The sequence below is a fragment of the Passer montanus genome, unplaced genomic scaffold (assembly GCF_014805655.1).
Source record: "Passer montanus isolate IOZ18808 unplaced genomic scaffold, ASM1480565v1 scaffold91, whole genome shotgun sequence".
Taxonomy (NCBI): Eukaryota; Metazoa; Chordata; class Aves; order Passeriformes; family Passeridae; genus Passer; species Passer montanus.
The window spans coordinates 222,657-244,088 of NW_024374479.1; the positions used below are offsets into that span (position 1 = coordinate 222,657).

Genomic DNA, 21,432 nt, shown 5'->3' on the forward strand with positions numbered 1-21,432 from the left:
TCCTCTACACTTAATATTATTTCTTAATGTAACTAATCAGTTTTAAGTTCTTTGAGGCCAAGCAAAGTGCTGTTTTCACCTAGGTCCTCAAAAAGTAACTTTAGGGTCTAATTAAAAACATCTGTATGGTCTTCTCCATGACTTGGAAGAGAAATAATGAGTGTGAAAGGAAGCAACCAAAGCCCTTTACTGCTGGGTTTGCTTTGAAACCTTCCTGCGTGTGCAGGTTGGTTTATACCTTTGCTCCATGTGATTTCAAAAGTGGCGAGAATGGACAATCACCATTCTTCATTCTCTAACAAAATTTCTTTGAAGTAGTTTCACACAGAATTATGAGATCTGAGTTCTGTTTAACCTACTACTGTGAACCACCTGCAACTCTAAGCAAGCCATGTAGCGACTGATTTGCCAGCCACCTAAACATTTCTTCAGGTTTATTCATAACTCCATTTTTTTTAACCTTCCAAAGGACAGTCCCAAACAGCTTTGGAGAGATGCCTTTTGAGCATTTTCTACAGCAAAGTGTAGAGCCCATAATGCACAACAAATCCCCCGAGTCCCACAGGAAGCAGAGATGTAAGGTGTAAGTGGATTGACCATGGCTGGATGCCAGGCATCCACCAAAGCTGTTTTATCGCTCCCCTCTTCAGCTGGGCAGGGGAGAGAAAATATAACAAAGGGTTCGTGGGTTAAGATCAGGATGGGGAGAGATCACCCAATTACCATCACAGGAAAAAGAGACAACTTGTGGATATTAATGTAATTTATTACTACCAAAATCAGAGCAGAATTATGAGAATAAATCTTAAAACTACCTCCACCTCTCTTTCCTTCCCAAGCTCTACCTCCAGTACTTTAACAGTGCAGGGAGATGGGAAATGGGGGTTACAATCAGTTCATCACAGATTGTCCTTTTCACTGCTCTCAGGAAGAACAGTCCTTTCCCTGTTCCAGCATGGGGCCCCTCCCACAGGAGGCAGTGCTTGACAGATTTCCCTACCCTGAGTCCATCCTGTAGGCAGCAATTCTCCACGAACTTCTGCAATGTGGGTCACTCTTCTGCACAGTACATTCCTTCAGGCACAGGCTGTGCCAGAGTGGGTCCCCTGCAGGGTTAACAAGTCCTACCAGAAAGCCTGCTCCATCAAGGTCTCCTCTCTTCATGGATCTGCAGGTCCCTACCAGGACCATGCTTCAGCATGGGTTTCCCACAGGATCACAGCCTCCTCTCAGGGATCCACCCTCTCCAGCCTGGTCTCCTTCCCAGGCTGCAGGTGTGACATCTCTATGGGCTGCAGAGACACAGTTGCTTCAGCATGATCTTCATCTGGGGCTACAGAGACATCTCAGCTCTGGTGCCTGGAGCACCTCCTCCCCCTCCTTCTTCACTGACTTCAGTGTCTGCAAAGCTATTCCTCTAACATATTTTCATTTCATTGTCCCCTTGCCACAATAACATCTATGCAATATCTTTTTATTTCCTTCCTAAATACATTACCACATTACTAGAGGCATTACTATCACTGCTGGTGGGCTCAGCCATGGCCAGCATTGGGTCCATCCTGGCTCTGCCAGACACAGAAGCTTCCAGCAGCTTCCAGTCGCTTCTCTGTAGTCCACCCCTTCCAAAACCTGGCCATGCAAATGCATTACTGTAAGATACAACTTTGGAAGCCATGTAGAGAAAAGTGATGGTTAGGATGTGCTAGCATGAGGTAAGTGCTGCATGGACCCAGTTCCCAGTGGAGCATATGGTTGACACAGTGTATGTGAATGAGAATGAATGAGTGGCAGAGATGATGCTGTGGGAGAAGAGGGTACTCAGCAACACAGCTGTGTGCAAAATGGGTGCTGTATTGTAGTCTGGGTTTTCAACTGAGATTTGATGCTGAGGCTCGCACTACAACACAGCTGAAAATCCACAGCTTAAGGTAGGTGTTGGACTTCACAGATAGACTTCTCAGGAAAATTGCAACCTCAACTACAAAAATTTGCCAGGACAGTTGACCAGGCTTTGCTGTGCTTTATGAAGGAAAATATAGGAATACAAGAAAATAAACTGCAAGATTATGCAAACAATATGCAACATGCATTTTTGTTTACAGTTTGAAATATCTGTGTCAGTGGAAAATTTTATATTGTTTACTTAATGTTGATGTATGGATTAGTGATGAAGCTGCAGGACAGATCATCTAGGCAAAATATAATCCTGACAAAATGAAAGAGGCCCAAAGTATTTAAGAATAAAGTTCATCCTAGAGAAGTGTGGTATGGAATTAAAAAGTTGGTGTTGTGCAGCAGCATCTAGGACACATCTCAGCATGGTGCAGAGCAGAGTCTGTCTCTACTCAGTTGTAATCTGCTGGCAGATTAAGAGGCAAATTTAGCATAATGCTTTTGGACAAATAGTGCATATTGTGTAGTGCTTTGTTCTGTTTCTGGGTTTTTTCTCTGGTAGATTCTGTGCATTTACTGAACTACTAGGAAAGTTCCAAAGGTAAGAAGCATGTCCAGGCTGTTCCTCCCTAGACTCATGAGAGGTCAAGCACTGGGGCCAAGTGCCAAGGAGGGCGGTGGTTTTTGTGTGGATTTACTGACTTTTCTGTTGAGCTGCATGCAAGAGTACCGACGCCCACCCATGAACCCTGTTGGAGCAGCTGTGAGCTGAAGAGTCTGCAGGAACTAGAGCTGGAACTGGGAGAAAGAGTAGCAGAAATAAGATATAAAAATAAACATGGACAAGTTAGGGAGCAGGAATGGCTGGTCTTTGGGCAGGCAAGGACGTGATGATGCTGAGACCTGTATCAGGAGAAGGCAAGGGGGCAGGGAGAGGCCACAAAACCCCAGGTGCGGTTGTGCTGGAGTAACAGGTGTGGATTGAGAATCCAAGTAGCAATGTATCTTAAATATCCCATACATTAATTTCAGAGCAGTTGGCTTTGCCATCTCAGTAGTTCTTTGAATATGGTCTTCGGTGTACAATTTAGATAGGTTTGAAAATTAGAATTTGTGGCATATGGAAAAGCAATAAATGGTTGTTTTAGCACTCTGACTTGCTATTAAATGTGACTTAAGGGCCAGTGAGGTATCTGTGTTATCTGCATGATCAGCAAATGCATATTTGACTGGTTCAGGAGAAGTTGAGGTAATATGGTAGGTTAATGTACAGCTGTATCAGTCTGATAGTGCAGTGTTTTTATTGATTATCTCAGTAAATACACCAGGGTATTAAGTTTGCTTGTCATAGTGCTTAATGCCTGAGGTAGTTGAGCAAGTTACTTTTCCACTGAGTTGACCCCCCAAGTCCCAGAGTCTTTCAATCAAACTCTTTAGATTTCATACACTGGCAATTCCTTTCCTTTTCTAATGGGCTGTATTAAAGGAAATGTGTCACCTTTTGCACCATGTAATACTAAATCAGATCAGAATTCATGCACAATTATGTCAGTGGAAATATAATATTACAGACCTGCTTATCTCAAGATAGCACATGGAAAAATAAACTTCCATGGCTGAGAGATTTATTTGATTCTGCAGATAAGTTATTTGTAAGTAATTGAGCTGAGAAATGTGTATGGATTATTTAATACATATCAAAATATATAAGAAAATTACTAATAAATATTTAAGTATTGTTTTCTTCTTCTTTCTCTTTCTCCTATTTCCTTTCTCTTTTCTATATTTTCTTGGTCTGCTCAGGTGCTAAGGTAACTAAGTCCAGAATGGGAAAAACAATTTACAGAGTTATCCTAGTAAACTATTTTTGTTCTGAAGGCTAACTGCTTTAGAAAAACAAAATGGATACCACTCCTTTATGTGATGTCATAGACAATTTAATGTCAGAGTAACAGAGAGCTCTGAGAGAAAATAATTCTATTGAAAAAGTATTGCTTTTGGTTAGTCCTTAGCAGAGTGAATAACTTGGAACAGCATTGCTAATCTGAAGGTTCCTTGCAATCAGAAATAGTAATTTCAGATCAGCTGCTCAGCAGATGTGCTTTTTAGTATTTTACACAAAAGAATGGTACAATTTCTCCTACCCTCAGTGTATTAGCCTGTGCCTTGCTATGCCTTTAATGCATGGTATGAGCTATAATTCAAAATTAACTATGGAAAAGCCATTTGTTGACCTTTACTTACTGTATGAGTAAAAATTTAAATACAAACAGGAGAAGAAGAGTAGATGGAAATTCTTTGTAATGCCTTCTCTGCTGCTAATTTGTAGTTGGATTTTTTTTAATTTGTAGTGAATTTGAAATTTGTGGATATGTTCACACCAAAGTATCTTCTTTTGTATTTTCTGTACTCATAGGAGTGCTTTCCTTCCCACTCTCAAAGAACTAATGCTGCCTGAATATTTTAGATCAATTCACAGCATATCGTGAAGATCAAGAAACAGTTTACTCAGCTATTTTTCTGAAATATATTACACACTTCTGCATTTTGATAGAAGAATGGTTTGCGTAGTAATAGTTACGGTTCCTTTATAGTCTCTTAAAGATTAAGATTTTATAGTCTGTTCAGGGAATGCTAGAAGCTGCATTATCAAAAATTACATTATATAATAAGAGTCACTTTGTTGCTACATAATTGTTTCAAGCAGTTCTTACATAGTGTAATCCTTTTAACTCATCTATTTCAGGATACATTGATTTAGAAGAAAATGTATTTTAACACCTTAATGTTTTTAGAAAGAAGAATGAATTCATGCTGAATTTTGGAGTCTTAATACATAAATACAGAAATGTTAAAGATTTTTTTCTCCCCAGTGAAATGTTGTCTGTTTATTGAACACTGGAGTTTCTTTGTTTTTGAGACTAACTGCCTTTGAAAGGAAACCACAGCAGTTTGGTCTGTGGCTATGTTTTCCTCTGATGTCAGTTAGACTTTTTAGATCTACCATAATGCCAAAAAGGTCCGATCAAAAACTACCAGATTGAAAGGCAGCACTTCACACTGTTGAAACTCCCCAAAAGAATTTGGTGAGTATCACAGCTGTTTGACAAGGCATCTTTGAATGTGGTCAAAGGACAGCATAACCCCTCCTTGGGAGCCTGCTGGGAGAGTAATATAGGGAAAGTTCAGCCAATTTTGCAATTCAAAATTAATGCTTTGATTGGGACCTAAGATGTCACTGCAGATAAACACTACCTATTGAGTTTCTAAAAATACCATTGGCTATTAAAAGCAGGTCAACATTGCAGTGCAAGGAAAAGTAGAACAATATACAAAGTTTGATGAAATATGTAGGGAAAAAAAGGATTTTTTTTCTGGATTACCAAATCAGACTAACTATAAAATATAGATAATAATTGTGTAGGGTTGGAGTAATTAATTTTTCGTAATCTGAACATGAAAAACATTCAGAAAAAAATAGTATTACCTTTTAAAAACACTAAAATAAAAGTATCTTCAGTAAGTGACATCTTACACTATATTCTTATTTCAATGTTCCTTAACATTTTGAATAAGGTAATTTGTAAGGATGATGTCTGTAATGGCTTCCAGGGAGTCAGAAAGGATATATCTAATCAAGGATGAAACTTTAGTTTTAGCAGAACACTGTCAAAATCATGGTCTTAAAATATCCTGCTTTGCTTTTCCCATCATTGGTGGAGCGGGGTTAGTCAAGGATGGGGAGCACTCCAGCACTGCTATACTACCTTGACCTTCCTGAAGTGTTGTTCTTTCCATTTAGAGATGTTGATAACACCCAGGCACTATACTTTTCTTCAGGTCACTCTCAATATCACTGTTCAGAGTTGTATCCTAAAAAACATGTAAGGACACAAGGCAGGAGCATAGCCAGAGCTCTGACACAAGGTTATAAAGTATGATATACTAGACACATTACCTGTTTTTAAGAAACTGAAAAGTGTCTTACGAAAGCTTTATTTTCTTCTATTTCTGTCCTTTTTTCCACAAATAATTCATCCTACTGTCATGACCTAGGAGAAAATTTAAACTGATTATATACATGAAATTATCTCCACCATAAACTACATATACTTTGCAGCATTTAGTTGTTTTACAGGTTGAGGTTTAAACCTCTTCAGTGGTGGCTGTGGTTTTAAAAATGTTGATTGAAAGTAGTAACTGTAAGGAAAATTGAATGTGGTGTGGATGAGATTAAAACAGTGCTGCAAAAAACAGCACTTCTGTTTTGCTCCATAAGATTAGTCATGGTGGGGAGCAGAAAGCTCAGTGCAACTCTGCCACTGAAATCAAGCAGGGGATTTATACAATGTAAATGGGATATAAAAAAGTTGGAAACACATGGCCATGCAGAAGGGTGTAATAGTTAATAGCCTCTAGCCACTGAGCAGATCTCAACCCTTTTGATGCTGGAGTCATCCTCTCTGGAGAAGAAAATTGTTTTTCTGCCCCCTGTTTCAAGGTAGACTCATCCTCTGTGGATGCTGGGACCCAGCAGGCTCTGCTCTGACAGCTGCACCCTTCCCTTCCTAGGACAAACAACAAAAACATCTTAATGACAGTAATTATTTATTAATATTAATAATATTACATATTAATGTCAATAGAGCTACTAATATAGAGCTTTATCCATCTCTGTGTGGTGGGGAGCAGTCTCAAAGGCAGCCCTGGAAGGATGCCCAGTCAGGTTGTGCTATCCCTAGGAGTCACAGGATTTTCCCTACATTCCCTTTGTATTATCATAACACAACACGGATGTCTTGCAGATACTGGAGGGAAATGCTTTGCATTCTGCACACATCTGTGCTCCCTTGGTTTTGAGTAAGGCTGGCTAGAGAACACTCTTGGTTTCTCTCCCTTGTAGCACTATATTAATATTTTCCACTACATTAGTATTTTCAGCTTCACATGAATCAAGAACGTTAAAGTCATAACAAAGGTGGTGACATTCTGGGGCCAAGGCAGTGCAGTAGGGTGCCCTGTGGGAGTTGTGTGTTCAGGAGTGCCAGCTTCTACAGAGCTTAGAGTCCAAGTGAAGTCTCATATCTCAGGAGGAGGAAGAAGTTACTGCACAGTACAGAGGTACTGACTCGTAGTTAGCTGATTTCTACCTAAAAAGTAAGCAAGCCGAAACACCCCTGCACCACCACCACTCCCACCCTCCCCATTTCTGTATTTTGATATGTAAAAAAAAAGTTCTCATGTGATTTTCAGTTTGAGATAGGGTTGAAGGTATTTTGACATTAAGATCTCTTCCCTGAGCACACCAGAGCTCTCTTCATATATTTGGTTTGCACATGCTATTATACAACTGTATAGTAAAAATGAATCTGTTTCAAAGTGTGGATTGGCAGAGTTCACCTGAAGGAAACAACTAGGTCTTATGACATCAGGATTGGTGCAAGTGATTAGTGTTGCAACTGTGGGCATGCCAGCTGTTCTCTTAGTCCCAGTTTTCCTAACCAGAAAAAAAAACCACAATAAAATTACACATTTATTCGCCTAGGATGTGTATTTGCAAGGTTTTTTTCCTTCTACAAGAAATCAGTGCTGTCATTGGAAAACAATCTTGTGACCCTGTTTGTTTGGAAAGTTCCTAGGAAGTTTATTTTTACTATAAGGTTAAGGTGTTTTCATATCTGTACAATCCTCTATAGAAAGTAGTGGACAGTACTTCTCAGTACTTTTTGTCTAGGCTAAAATGTCAGAACTTCCATGATTCTGTGTACTGATTTCTTCTTCTACTACCACTCCTCTGAAATGTTTTAACAAATGTGCAAGTGCCTCAAATAGTAAATAGGAAAGATTTCAGCTCATAGAATCATATAGAATAGTTTAGGGTAGAAGGGACCTTTAAGATCATCCATGTATATATTGTCTATACTTAATTCTCATAATAAGTTTTGCTCTGTATTCTGACTTAAACTTGTGTTCAAGTTTCCAAAGATATTTTTGAAGTGTCATATTTTTGTGTGAAATGATGGATAGTTGTCCTACCTAGTACCTTTCCTACTAGGAAAATTATGGTATATGTGTTTAATTCTACTGTTGGTTTTATTAAGTTTTTCATACTAATGCTGCTTTGTCAGAATGGTCCACTAGTGAGTTTTCCATTGAATGGAAAAAAGGAATTTACTTTTATCAGCTTTATTTCTGCCTTTCAAATTCTTAGACCATTTCTCTCTACAGTCTTATGAGTGTAATTAAGAGTCTTAATTTACTCTCTCTAAACCATTCATTTTTTTGAGTATCTTGATTATATTCATTCATCCTCTGTGTAAATTAAAATGTCCTAGTACTTTTTTTTAATTTGTAGTGAATTCATCTTAATTTTCCTCACATGATTTTCATTATTTCAAATATCATGTCTGCTTTTCTGAATCTGATTTTTTATTTTTATTTTTATTTTTTAATTTGGATTCAGTACTTTAGCTGAAATTATTAGGTTTATACAATGGCACTAAGTAAACTACTAGTGTTAGTAATCAATTATCTTCACTATATTCCTCAGAAGTTTGACATAATATCTTTAAGTAATTCTGCCACCTCCAAACTGAGCATCTCAACCTTCCTTCTTTTTGATCTAGATTTACAAATATGTTAAACATCATTTCAATTAATTTTTACAATTAATCTTTCTGTGTATATATATAATATGCTCTTTTACTTCACTCTCCTTGCATAGTTATTTTGATATCCTTTTTCTTCCAGCAACAGCCTAACATTTATTTTAAGCACAATGTAAGTTATCAATTGCCTTCTCATTGTTGATTTGATGGCTTTAAAATTCTGACATTTTCAAGAACTTTGTAATAACTAATTTGCAAATTTCAATGTATGGTACTAGGAACTCAAAACAACCTACCCATGGGCCTTGGATTTAAGAGATGTAATTGTAATTTCTTGCGTGTGTATTCGTTATGGAAGACCATGGTGAAGTTTCCATAGGGTTTGTCTGCTTCAAATCCAGTTTTGGTAAAAGAAGTTACAGAAAAAAATCAACAAAATTAATAATAACAAATTATCAGCACTCAATGGTGTTTGCCTAAAAACTCTGAAGGAACCTGGGGGGAAATAGTTGAAACACTAACAGTGGTGTGGGTTCTTGAAGCTTATGTAGGTCCAACATAAGAGTGGGGAAACTCAGGGAAGGAAAGCCATTGAGAGTAACTTGGAAAAAACAGCTGTGGAAACTCCTACCCCACCATTCTCTAAAAGCCTGAGAAATCTTTTCATAATATGGTATAACTGTTTGACCTTAATGTGCTCATTTTTCTTGGCTATTCTGTTTCTGCACAAGCACAAATCCACCCTGTGTTGTGCATGAGCCATCCTTCCATCTGTTTGATAGCAAAGAACTGTGCTAAAATAGAAAAGGCTATTTTTAAGTATCACACAAAGCTGCTGCTTTTCAAAAAGCTTTTTAATCCAGTGGTATTGCTTAGCCTCTCAGATAATTATTGTGCCACAAAGTCTGAGCATCTCAAGTGTCTGTATGTTTAATCCCAAACTGTCAGACTAGAATAGCACAGCTTTCTAGAAGAATGGCACCTGCTCTCTTCCATGTTTTCTCTGGGAAAAGCTTGAATATGGTATAACCTCCTAGCCAGTTGTTTCTGTGATAAAAATTTCACATCCCTTCTGCCTGCTTACTTAGTATTGCTGTGCCCTAGATATGACAAAGTGCAGATCCAGGAGAAATAATGAAATCTAGGGAAAGCAGTCACAAAGGAATAAAAAAAGATCTTTTTACATTGGCAGCATTATTCCCTGCTGTTGTCGGACTGCAACTGGGTACTGAGTTTGCAACCAAGGTTGCAAAGCATTTCAAGTTTATTTACTAGACAATAAATAATACAAAGACTACTGAAAGTTGAAGAAGAGAGCTGTCATTGAATTCTTTTAGTGTGGCTGGTGGTTGTTGCTTTTCTGAGTATCACAAAAACAAGCAATGAGCTTAAAATTTTGGAAGAAGCAAGCTTTTTAAGTATGGAGGGCTATTTTGTTCTCTCTGCTGAAAAGGCCTCTGTGAATAAAATAGCTATCCTAAACAGTCTGCACTTTGTTAGGGATGATGCGCTATACACAACATGCACCATCAGAGCAGCAGTAGTGGAGCTGGAGAAGCACAGTGCTTCTGCATCTGTGGACAGCTGGTGCCAGCAAACCTTTGAAGCTGATGCCTTCCTACATGGATCACTGGCAGTTGTGAAAAAGATGCAAAAGGCTCAGGAATTTAGGAAGGGAGAGAGGGTCTTCAATTCTCTTTACAATTTCCTGTTTTCTCTACTGAAAATAATTCTGTGTTCAAAAGCATCCCCTTTGAGCAGGGATGCATCATGTGTTGAATGCCAGCTCTTTTGCAGCTTTTCAGGCTGAGTGCTATTGGGTGCCCTGTTTTGCTCATTCTAGAGTCTGTCTCATTCATACATTTCCTTAATGTCCAATATCCACTCTGAATTGTTAAACAGCAATGGTTTGTTAATTTGCTGTCAGCTGCAGGTTTCCCAGCCCTCCTCATCTGGCATTTGTAGATCTGTTGATCTTGGTGCTTTAAAGTTCTTAAATAGGCACTAGGCAAGTTAGGAGATTATGGGAAAAAAAGGTAAATTGGGGAAATGCATGTGACATGGTTACTGGTTAAAGCACTTTGCTTATTTGTTTCTTCAGGAAAGCAGATAAATTATTTTGAATGCTTATTTTTTATATTATGTATGTCTCAGCAGGATTTTTGCTTCTTTAACTGCAAGATTTAGTATAAATATCTGTGACCCAGTCTGCTTCCTGTGTCATGAGTGCTCAGTGGCTGAGTTAGTCATTCCTGAAGAATGACAACTGTTTGTATTTCCTGCCATTTGTTTTTTTCAGCTGTCATTCCAACATTACAGTAATCATATGGTTTTTTGTATTTATTTTAACAACATTCTGCTTTCCTTTTTCTTTCTAATCCAGGTCCATTCATTATTAGTTCAAGTCAGCAAGTCTTATTATTTAATTCTAGGAGGAAATTTGCTTTAAGTCACTGAAGACAAGCTAGTAGCTTTTTCTATATCTTTTATTGTGAAGTAACAGATACATACATGCAAGTGCACAGTCCAAGCCTTTCCCTACACTATAAATATTTTTTCTTCTGGGAAAAAAAATTGAGAAAATAAATGCCTTTGAGCTACTTTTTATCTTTCTGATATTGTAGTCTGCAGTACATCAGCTGAATGTGAGCACCTCTCACAGTTTTTAGTCAGTGTGATTTACTGTGGTCCAACATAAATATGTGCATTTTTACTTCTGAGAAATTAGCACGCTGAAGCATATTTAAAATGCATGTAGAACAGACTGTTGTAGTGGGCAGACATTAAAATAACATCTTTACAAATTGCCTTTTGTTTTGATTTTTGCATATTCACAATATCACCCCATCTTCACTACATGGCTCAGATTTAGATCTTTTCCAAAATGTCAGTAATTCCTAACAAATTAAAAGGGGTGGGGTTTGGTTTGTGGGGTTTTTTTTCATTTGCATGGGTTTTTTGTGTCTGTTGGGGCTTTCTTGGCTTTTGTGGAGTTTTGTTTTTGTTTGGTTTTTTTTTGCTGGGTTGGGTTGGGCTTTTTTCTGTTATTGTTTTGGGGCTTTTTAATTTTGTTTGGCTTTGGGGGTATTTTTTCTGAGTTCAGTGAAATAAACATAGAAAGAAAATGGGCAATAGAGCACCTTCAGGTTGTTCTCAAGATTTTCTAAAAGACATGCTAGAATTCCTGATTCACTCATGATTCCTTGCCCACCGCACATTTTCTAGCATCTATTTTCTAGATGCTACTGTTTTCTTCCATTTTATATTGCTTTGCCTCAAATGCCAAAATATTTTTCTTCACTATGTAATTTTCCAAAAGCACAGTTTGAACATTTATCCAGGGGAATCATGTAAAAAAGGAGTTGGTTGGAATGGCTTGTTTTCTTTCGTTCTTTAATTTATCAGTTTGATACATTCCTTGGATAACTGTGCCTGCTGTTTGAAATGTGTATTTATATATCCACTGTCTTTAGAACATCATGTAATCTTTCCTACTCTGGACATGGTAGGATTTCTTCTGAGCTAAAGTAACAGTGATTATGATCATGGAATTGTTCTTTTTGATTTTGAATAGTCATGGTTCTTTTGACCATCCTTTTCAATCCCAGAGTGCTTTCAAGATTACTTCCTTTAAGCATTCAACTCATAAAAACAATCCCAACCAGATTTCCCATACTACTGTTTTCATCTTCATTGCTATAGGTTTGTATTTAGAATTAAGTATTTTGATAATCTACACTTGCTGGTTTAGCTGAGCTACGGTGTGATATTTTTCTCTTCCAGATCATATTCTTAATGATTAATCACTTGACAGCAATCAAGTATTTCAGATTCTAGGGTTTGTTCCTCAACTGGTGTAGGCCATCTGGGCTCTGTTGACATCAGAATATGGAAGCAACATATAGCCACTAAGAATTTTATCTCTCTGTGCAGTTGCTCTTTGCAAACAGTGTCCCCAGGAAAATGGTTTTGTTTGTTTTTGTTTTTGTTTTTTCTATATAGCAACTTGCCATTGAGTTAAATCACTGGAATAAAAAACAGACATTAAAAAGTTTGGATTGATTTTTCTAAAGGAGCACTCTTTGGGCAGCAAATACCAACAGTAAAGACATTTCTGTAGTACTCTGCGCAGCAGTGTGCTTGACCAGGCCCAGGCAGTTTCATACCATACTGTGCTAGTTGGGTAAGGAAGTTTCAGAAAATGTCTTGTGATTTCTGAGAACCAAAAACATGAGCAGTCCAAGATGTGATCACATTAATTTTGAAATACAAAACTACTTTTTTCTGTGTTTGATATAAAGATGTTGTTAATAGTGGGGAGTCTGAGAGAGAAACAACAGAGCTGTTTGTTTAGGTATGTGGCATATTAGGAGTTCCAAGATCACAATATCTTGTCAACACAGGGTTGGAAAACTTCCAGAGACAGTAAATCTAAATCTGCAGAGTTTAATGCAGAGTGTCTTAGCCCAGCGTGGAGGTAATCTTGAACAGTCAATCTTGTCCTTTGTGCAAAAGCACATGTAACATTGTAATATTTACAAGGAGAAAATGAAAATTGTTTTCTATACACACTAAAATATCAAATTAACTTTTAGTTCTGCTACATCCAAGAAAATGTATTTCAGAATTGCAACTGAAATTTTAGATGACTAACTCCAGCAGTACTCCTGCATATCAATTCCCTGCATATCAGTTAGTGACACGTGTATAGGCACTTATTAAAAGATAAATTTTCAGGCTAGATTTAACTTTCAAAAGAGAGTACTGTTTTATTTTGATGATTATTTTTGATTATCTTATTGATAATGAGTGGATAACAAAAATGTGTGTGTATGATTTAGATAAGCAATGATTACAGACTATCTCAAGGATTCAGATGTTTTGCTGAGCTCAGTCTTTCAGCATTCTCTTTCTGGTTTCTCCGTCTGTTTCTTTCATCCCTACCTGCATGCAGAATTTTTATACTAGCTGTTAGGTCTTGTTTCTATTGCACCATTCTTCAAGGCTCTTGCATATCAAAGTTCTTCTTATTTAAAATAACTCTTTCCAATACAACTAGCAGGATCTTTCCTTACATTTTGAGGGTTATTAGACCCTTGAGATTTAACTTTTGTATCTATCATCCCTCACATTTATATAAGACCTTATTAATTGCAGCTTTCATTCAGCATAGGGTAAACACATTAGAACCACTGGAATTTATAAACTCAACTGTAAAATCATGGCTGGCTTTTGTTCTTTAGTAGAATATCAGGACTGCATTCTGATTAAATTAACTATTGCAAACAGCTGATGTTCAATATGCCAAAACTTCTGTGTTAGCCTCTTTGGGATTACATTGATGTGGCTGGGTACGAAAGAAGTATTAATGAGATCACCGTCAAGCTCCATTGTTGTTCTGACTCAAGTAAAGTAAGATATTCTGTCTTCCCTTCTTTAAGCATAGTCAAAGGGGTGAAGAAAAAGACATACAAAAGAAGAATTTCAGGTACTTAAAACATATACCTAAAGCACATTAATTGTGTATGTTCTAATCACCCCAGTGCTCAACCCTACAGCCTTAGTTTTATGAGTTTCCTTCCAAAACAAGGCCAAGAAAGGCAAAGCAAAATTTGTGCCTTTTGTTGACTTTTTGCTCCTGTATGTATCACCATGAAGAAACAACCTTTCACCCTTTTCAAGTAATATATTTCCTTAGAGTATATATGAAATGAATACCTCATAAGATTTAGCATTAGTCAGAAAGGTATTATGCAAAGAAAATTTAAATTTTTGTTTCTCTCCACTAGAAGGCCCTTTGGTGGAATGGCAAGTTGCTCTATAAACTTGCTCTATTGCCTCCATGTTTCTGCCTTTTATCTGGAGTGCTGTCCTTACAGCATTCAAGTGTGCAGTGAAGGAGAGATCAGGAAGGAACATATTTTTTAAAAAAAGCACTGGGCAACACTGTGTAATGTGATAGGAAGAAAGAGAAAATAAAGAGCACTAGTAAAAAAATCTCAATTTAAATATAATTTACATAATTGCCATTACAGTGTTATTTCTTTACTTTGGAAAGGTTGCAATATCTTTTTTCTTTAGAATCATTACTGTAGCTCTTGGCATATTTTCCCCCAGTTTTATATTTATCTTCTAGCTCTTCAGCAGTCCATGAAAAAAAATCTAATTCATTACATAGGTGGTACTGCCAAAAGGTCACAGAAGGTTCAAAATTATTTTTATCAACTCTCAGTGTAAGGTTTGAGGAAGAACAGACTGTTATAATATTCACAAAAAATCACAGAATTCTTAAGTTGGAAGGGACACTGGAGATATTTAGTCCAACCTCACTGCTAAAAGCGGGTTATTCATGCTCACAGGTGTAGTATCTTCATAAACTGAGTCTGTCCCAATCTGGAAATGTCTCCTAAACTGCAAACACAGGGAGGGGTAGGATTCCAATATACCCAGAGTGAGATTATGACACAAAGGAGGTCAAATGTTGATAATCAACAACTTTTGATTTTCTCACTATCAACGAAAGAGCAAGAAAGAAAACAGAAAAGTAGGAAAAAACAAAGAACTACAGAAAGCAAGAAAGGTAATCACCACCAAGAATCTGTGGCATCCTGTGAAGATCCTTCTTCCTTTGTCTGTTGGTGAGGAGGTGTCTGACAAACTTGTTGTGCACTCACTTATAGAGAGCTATGTGGTGCTTTATGGCAGTGACTGGGCAGTTCCACTCCAGCTTAGGACCATGGACACAGTATTCACGGGATATTCACAGGATATTCCTGATGTAGGTGATAGTCAGCTGGCCCTGCAGTCCACTTACCTTTACAGCTGGGCACATTCACTGCCACTATCATGGGCCCATTATCAATGGATGCTCATGGCCCCTTATCACACCAGGTCTTCAACTGCAGATCTTATCAAAGGCTGGGCAATGGTAAAAAAAGTCTCTGTTTAACAGTTCTTTCCTTAATCTTCAGTATTTTCTTCCATATGTTTTTATAATTTCTGTTGTACCTAGTGTCTCCTGTTTTAAATATGGAATCTTACTAGTCAATAACAGTTTATTGTTTCTATTTTTAATAATGATACCACAAGTATAATTTCTCTCTGTAAAATTCTACTCTTCATTATTAAGTGGTTTTCTCAATATTTTATAATCCTTAGCTTGATTTTCAGTTAGGCATGAGCAATTATTTTCAGACCTCATCACCATGCACACATAAAGACACATGCTAGCACATAGATTTTAAAGATGATGTATTAACCATTTGTAGACAGCTGATTGTATCTGAAAAATGTGGTCACTTAAGGTGTGGTGCCCAGTAATATGGGTGAAGTTGAAGCCCCAAGTTTAAAAGCTCAGTTCTGATTATCTACATAACCTACGTATTTGATGTCTGAGGTGAAGTGGTGCCAGTACTTTAAGGAAGCCTGCTCCTGCTGGTCCTTTTCAGAGTGGAAGGAGTACCAAAAAGGTTTTCTATTTTGCTGGTGCTGAAAAGACAACATACACAGGTATCTGTCTGCTGGACATGCTATTTGTCACTATTTGAAATAAGTGAAAGTCTCAAGAGTTGCAATCTGGCTTACTGAAAGGGTGGGAACTTCTGAATCATTAAGGTCCCACTGAGAAGCTTTAATATCTCCAAGAGTCTTCCCATACTTTTTCAATTTAAGAATTGGGAAGAATAATGTGGTTGTGCTGTTCCATCAGTGATAGCCTGCAAGGGGGAAAAACAGTTAAAATAACCTGACTCTGTCAGCTCATTATAGGATGTAATAAGGAAGCCAGTCTCAAGTCACATCATGCATCTCTCCAGATCCTGTAGACCATTCAGCTTTACCTCAAGACCTGCTACTACAGTTAAGATAACAATATCATGGTTGTCTGTCCTCCTTCTACTTATCTGAGAATTTGATTGTAGCCATGGGAAACAAAGACACACGGACCTTCTTGCTTGCGCTGAAGAAGATTGTTAATTGCAGCAAACCAAGCCTTTCTGTGCTCTAAACTTAACCAAACCCAGCATGCGTTGGCTGCCTACCACTACAGTGTCGCTGTTCACGTGTCCCTTTACCCAAGTGGCTCTCTGCAGCTCTCTAATCACGTGGTGTCCATGCATCTCCCCAAACAATCACTGCCCCACGCACACGGTGACCACACACGAGCCATGCAACCCGTTCTCTGGTTACAGGACTTGTTTTTCACCTCTCCGCTAGTTAAACTTTTCTCAGAGTGCTTTATGTTGCTCACCAGAAGGATTTCTGTCTCCCACATTTGATAAAATAAAAACTTAACTGGATGTCTGTCACCAGATCTGAGGCCTTCTGATAGAGATTCAGAAGACTTTAAGGAGATCAAAGGCCTTCAGAGCTGAAACAGTATTGGCTTACTGTCTTCTTCTTTGTGGGCTTCACAGACAGCAGTGGTTAGGGTTTGGAATGCAATTACTGAGGTGGGGTTTTGAGCAGTGGCCACACTATGGACTAGTATTTCACAGTCTGTATCTGTATATTTTTCTGGTCAGTACTAATGACTCCTGCCAGTAAAGGACTAATGCATGTACTACCAACTACTTCTGGGTCTGTGTCATCAGTCCACAAAAGCAGTCTGCCACAGTGTTAGAGCCCTGTGTATAGCTGAGTTTCCTGCTGAGGGATGATATGGGTGCCTATTTATGGACTTTATTTTCAACACCAATTATTAGTTGAAATAATCTGAAGAGTTTTCTCACAGAAGTTTCTGTTTAAGCAATAGAGATTTTTTAGCTTGTTACTAAAAGTCAAGGATGATTAGAGAGGTTCTTCACTTATAGCAGCAGGGCTATACATTTGCTTTTGCAGCCACAGGTGACAGAGCCTAGAAAGGTTGATGTTCAAGGTGGTTTTGGATGCCTGTGTGGAGGGGAAGGGGTCAGGCCTTCCCTGGTGGGATAATATCCTGGCCTTCAGCATTTACTTCTATTCAAACCTCTATTCAAAACTCTCCTCTTACTTTCTGTGCCTTTCTCTCCAAGTTAGAAGTTACTAGTAGGACAGTTATCCACCATAAAATGTTCAGAGTTTTATTCTCTGTACTTAAAACTTTTTTTCCCCCCTTTTCTGGCTTAAACCTGTACCAGAGTATACTTTTGAGTCTGGCTTATTTATTTCTCCTGCTTTCCTTGTAATTTGAAATGTTTAGTTTTTAAATGCACTTTCACTTGGAGAGGAGAGAGGTTTGGGGTTACAGATGTAATCCTTTCCTAAGTCACCCTATTTTGTCATGGGGTTGGAAGAACAGTCTGTTGAATAAAAAGACTCACATAACATGGATTTTATTTAGGGATTTGTGTAAATTAGCTGGACATAGTTTAGAGCTAGTAATTTGCTTTGTTTTGCTTTGGTTTCATCAAAAGGAAAATATAGTTCTGGCTGAAAATCAGTGTGTAAATATTAAGTATTACTATTCGCCAAACAGCATCTCATTCTTTAATTTACAATTTCCTGTGAAAGTGGAGTAGGATATCTTCTCCGTCTTTATTTTGGGTTCATACCCTTTTTAAAATTCAGGTCAGACCATCGTCATCAATTTGACTCTGCTTTCACAGTTTGTGCTCACAACTATGCCCTAGCAAATCTCTTGCTTCTATGATACCTTAAGCCTTATGCAAACAAATAAATCACACAAATGAAATAGTAATAAAGCTTTGTATTAAGCTTTGTTAGCTTTGTATTATAAATTTTATCTACTATTTAAATGACAATTATGTCCAGAAAATTGGCAGTTGTAGTCGTGCAAATGATGAAATTGATTCCAGTCACGGCCCATCTTCAAGGCCCCAGAACTCTCTTGCTGAATCCCTTAAAGAGGCTTACAGGTTGGTTTTTTCTTTTACTCAGAGTTAGATGCAAAAGAGAAATACTGACAAGATATTTCTCAAGAGTCAAAACAACAAAAACTTTACTGGCAACTTCAGAAAATCAGGGAACTTTGGCAAAAGTTTAAAACAACATTGAATCACCGTAACGTATTTCACAAGGCATTAATTTAGCAAGCTCCAAGTCCATTCAACTTGACAAACTCCAACCCATCTGATTTTAAGTTACTTAGGCTTCAAGAAGAAGTATTTGGAAGAAAAAGAACAAAGAGAAAGATAGAAGAGATATAGAAAAGAAAAAATATTACTACCACTGGTGGTTCCAGTGATCAAGTGTTTGCTCCATGCTCTAGCATGAGTACCCATTGGCTTTCCTGGGTCCTTCCCCCATGTGGGACATCTGGTAGCCACTCTGGGGCTGGGTTAGGGGCGCCAGGGGCAGGTTTGGAACATTGCATCCACTGTGCCATTGCAAGGCTGGGGTACAGGCTCTAGGGGGTGGGGTGGAGGGAGCAACCTCACCAGGGCAAGGTTTGTCTTACCCCTTATCCCATTCATGCAACTGAAATGTTTCAAACCACTAATCTTCTCCAGTCTCTCACAGCATCTTTCTCTGGAAAGGAAATGCCAATAGTGTTTGAAAAACTAATTATTAAGAACCTTGGTTTACTCTAGGTAGCTCATGTGTTGTATTTGATAACATGGCATCTTGCTGGAAGAAAATAACTGCAGTTTTTCCCTAGACCAGCTACTTTTTTACACAAATATTTGGAGCAGGGAATAAGAAACAGTTAATAGTTGTGGGACATTTGGGAGTAGTTGGAATAGTTTAAGCAACGATGAACCATGATTCTTTTGACTGCCTCATCTTTCCTGTGCTGTTTTGTCTAATCCTGCCTCAGAGTATGTCAACAAATTTCTTTTAAGCTCAGAAGGTGCAGGGGGTTGGAAATAGTGATCGTTTTTCTGTCTCATTCTGTCTTTATGGAATTTGTGGGAAGTGATTTAAAACTGACATATTTTTGGATTGTCTGGTTCTGGCTAGGACTGCATGAATTTTTGGAGTAGCCAGGAGGAGAGATGGCTGGAACCCAGAGGTTATTTTCTGCCATCTCACATAGTTACTGGGGGCAGGGGAAAGGGATTCTCTTCCGGGAAGAGGGGTTCCTTTTGGTTGAGTAAGTGTGGCACTGGCTCTGAGCCAGTGGTGTGCCTGTGGGCAGGTCAGGTTCTGTAGTGAGCATTTTGCATGTAAATCACCCTCTCTCTTTTGTACTTTTTTGTTTTTGACATTGTCGCTGTTGTTGTTTCCTTATCTCATCGCTGTTCCCAGTAAATTGTTTTTATCTCGACCACGATCTTTTGTGCCTCCACTCCAGCCCACCACTGGGGTAGGGAGGGACCGAGAGTGCACGCAGCAGCAGGATTTGGAAACCTCAGTGGGAGCACTAAATTGGAGAGTGCCATTCCTAAATCATGACACCAATAAAGGTACAAATTTATCGTGTTAGATACTTATAAATTAAAACAGCCTTAGGACCTTTGAATGTAACCCCACTTGAGTGCTGGATATGCCACAGGTTTTGTTAGAGTGACATAATTCTTTTTTCACACAAGTTAATTATAAACCAAAACGAATTTACATGGAGGGCAGAATCTCTTAAAACTGAAGAGGCAAGGGGTATACATATTTAGAAAGCATAAAAATACCTGATGGCTTATTGTTCATTTATGCTGTACAAGAGAACATTAGACTGGAAGTATGTGTTTTACATGAAGGAATAGAGCAGACATTTTCTGAGCATATTTTCTGATGACAAATGAAGCACGCTGGATATATGATGCACATCTTCAGAAGCTGTATACCTGAGGAGATTAATGGCGTCATTGCAAAGGCTTCAAGAATGCAGCAAATATTAAGGAAATTACTTACATAAATGAGTCTGTGTTGCTGTGCAGCACTGGATGTAGTTGATATCACTAGTTCTGATCCATTATAGTCATTTTCAGAAAACAAAATTCTTTGTGATATAAATGTTATTAATCTTATGTGAAATACAATGTTTTTCACATTGCCTAAGAAACTGGTGGTTTTGCTTTGTCTGAAGTGCTTGGTTTATAAATTACACTTAATCACTGTCTGCTTCTCTTGTGGTTGTTTTTTAGATAACCTGTGTTTCAAACATCTTCACAGGTAATCTTGACAACTCCATTGTCAGTGAACCGGTGATGTTGAAATTATTAAATGATGAATCATGTTTTCTTCCAATCTAATTTATTAAGGTAGCAAAAATGTCAACAAAATGAGTGAACAAATATTCTGTCTGATAGTTACCCATCAGGGGAAGAAAAGAAAAATTAAATTCAACATATATATTTTTAGATGCTGAACTTTGGAGTCAATGACAGAGACTGTTGTATCATGTGGTTTGTGACTACAAAAAGTTGAACTTCATTAATAAAATGTCTTCCTAAGAGCACAAAATTTTTTTCCATTTCTTATTTTCAGAAAACAATAATCACATTCAAACTTGGCAGGGTAATATGGCAACAACTCATTGGAAATGTTGAACATAACCTTTTGTCTTGTCTGTGGTCTAGAATAAAATGAAGACAAACTATTTTTTTTTTTCCATGGTGATACTTCATTTTAATCCCATCTAACACAGTATTGTAGTGGATTTGGTGCTGCAATGTTTAGATTTAGAGACAGATATTTTGGGGAAAAAGAACAGTTCTCTATAGGGGCTGAGTTTTTCTGGTTTCTTGCTCTGTGCCTTCCATCAGAAATGTTTATTTTCCTCTGCTTACATCATCTCAAGAACCAGCATTTCAACAAACTGCATTGATTCCACTATATGACTCTTGGTGAAATAAATAGGGCAGGAGATCTTTCTCCTTTTTTAATGGCTTTATTTAAAAAATCAGCTCAGGTACGGAGAAACAATGGGTCTCACCCACATCGCTGCTGCTCCCAGGAATGGCATGGAGGAGGAGGATGATGCAGCTGTGTCTGCTGGTATACAGGCACAGCTGGGGCTTCCATCCTCATGAGAAGCAGTAGGAGATTCCAG

The 21,432-nt window shown here is 37.9% G+C and overlaps 1 protein-coding gene across 4 annotated transcripts in view; it reads left to right on the top strand.

Moving 5' to 3' along the window:
• Positions 1-21,432, top strand: part of MCTP1 (multiple C2 and transmembrane domain containing 1) — a 215,445-nt gene that overhangs the window by 183,259 nt on the left and 10,754 nt on the right. The window lies entirely within an intron of this gene.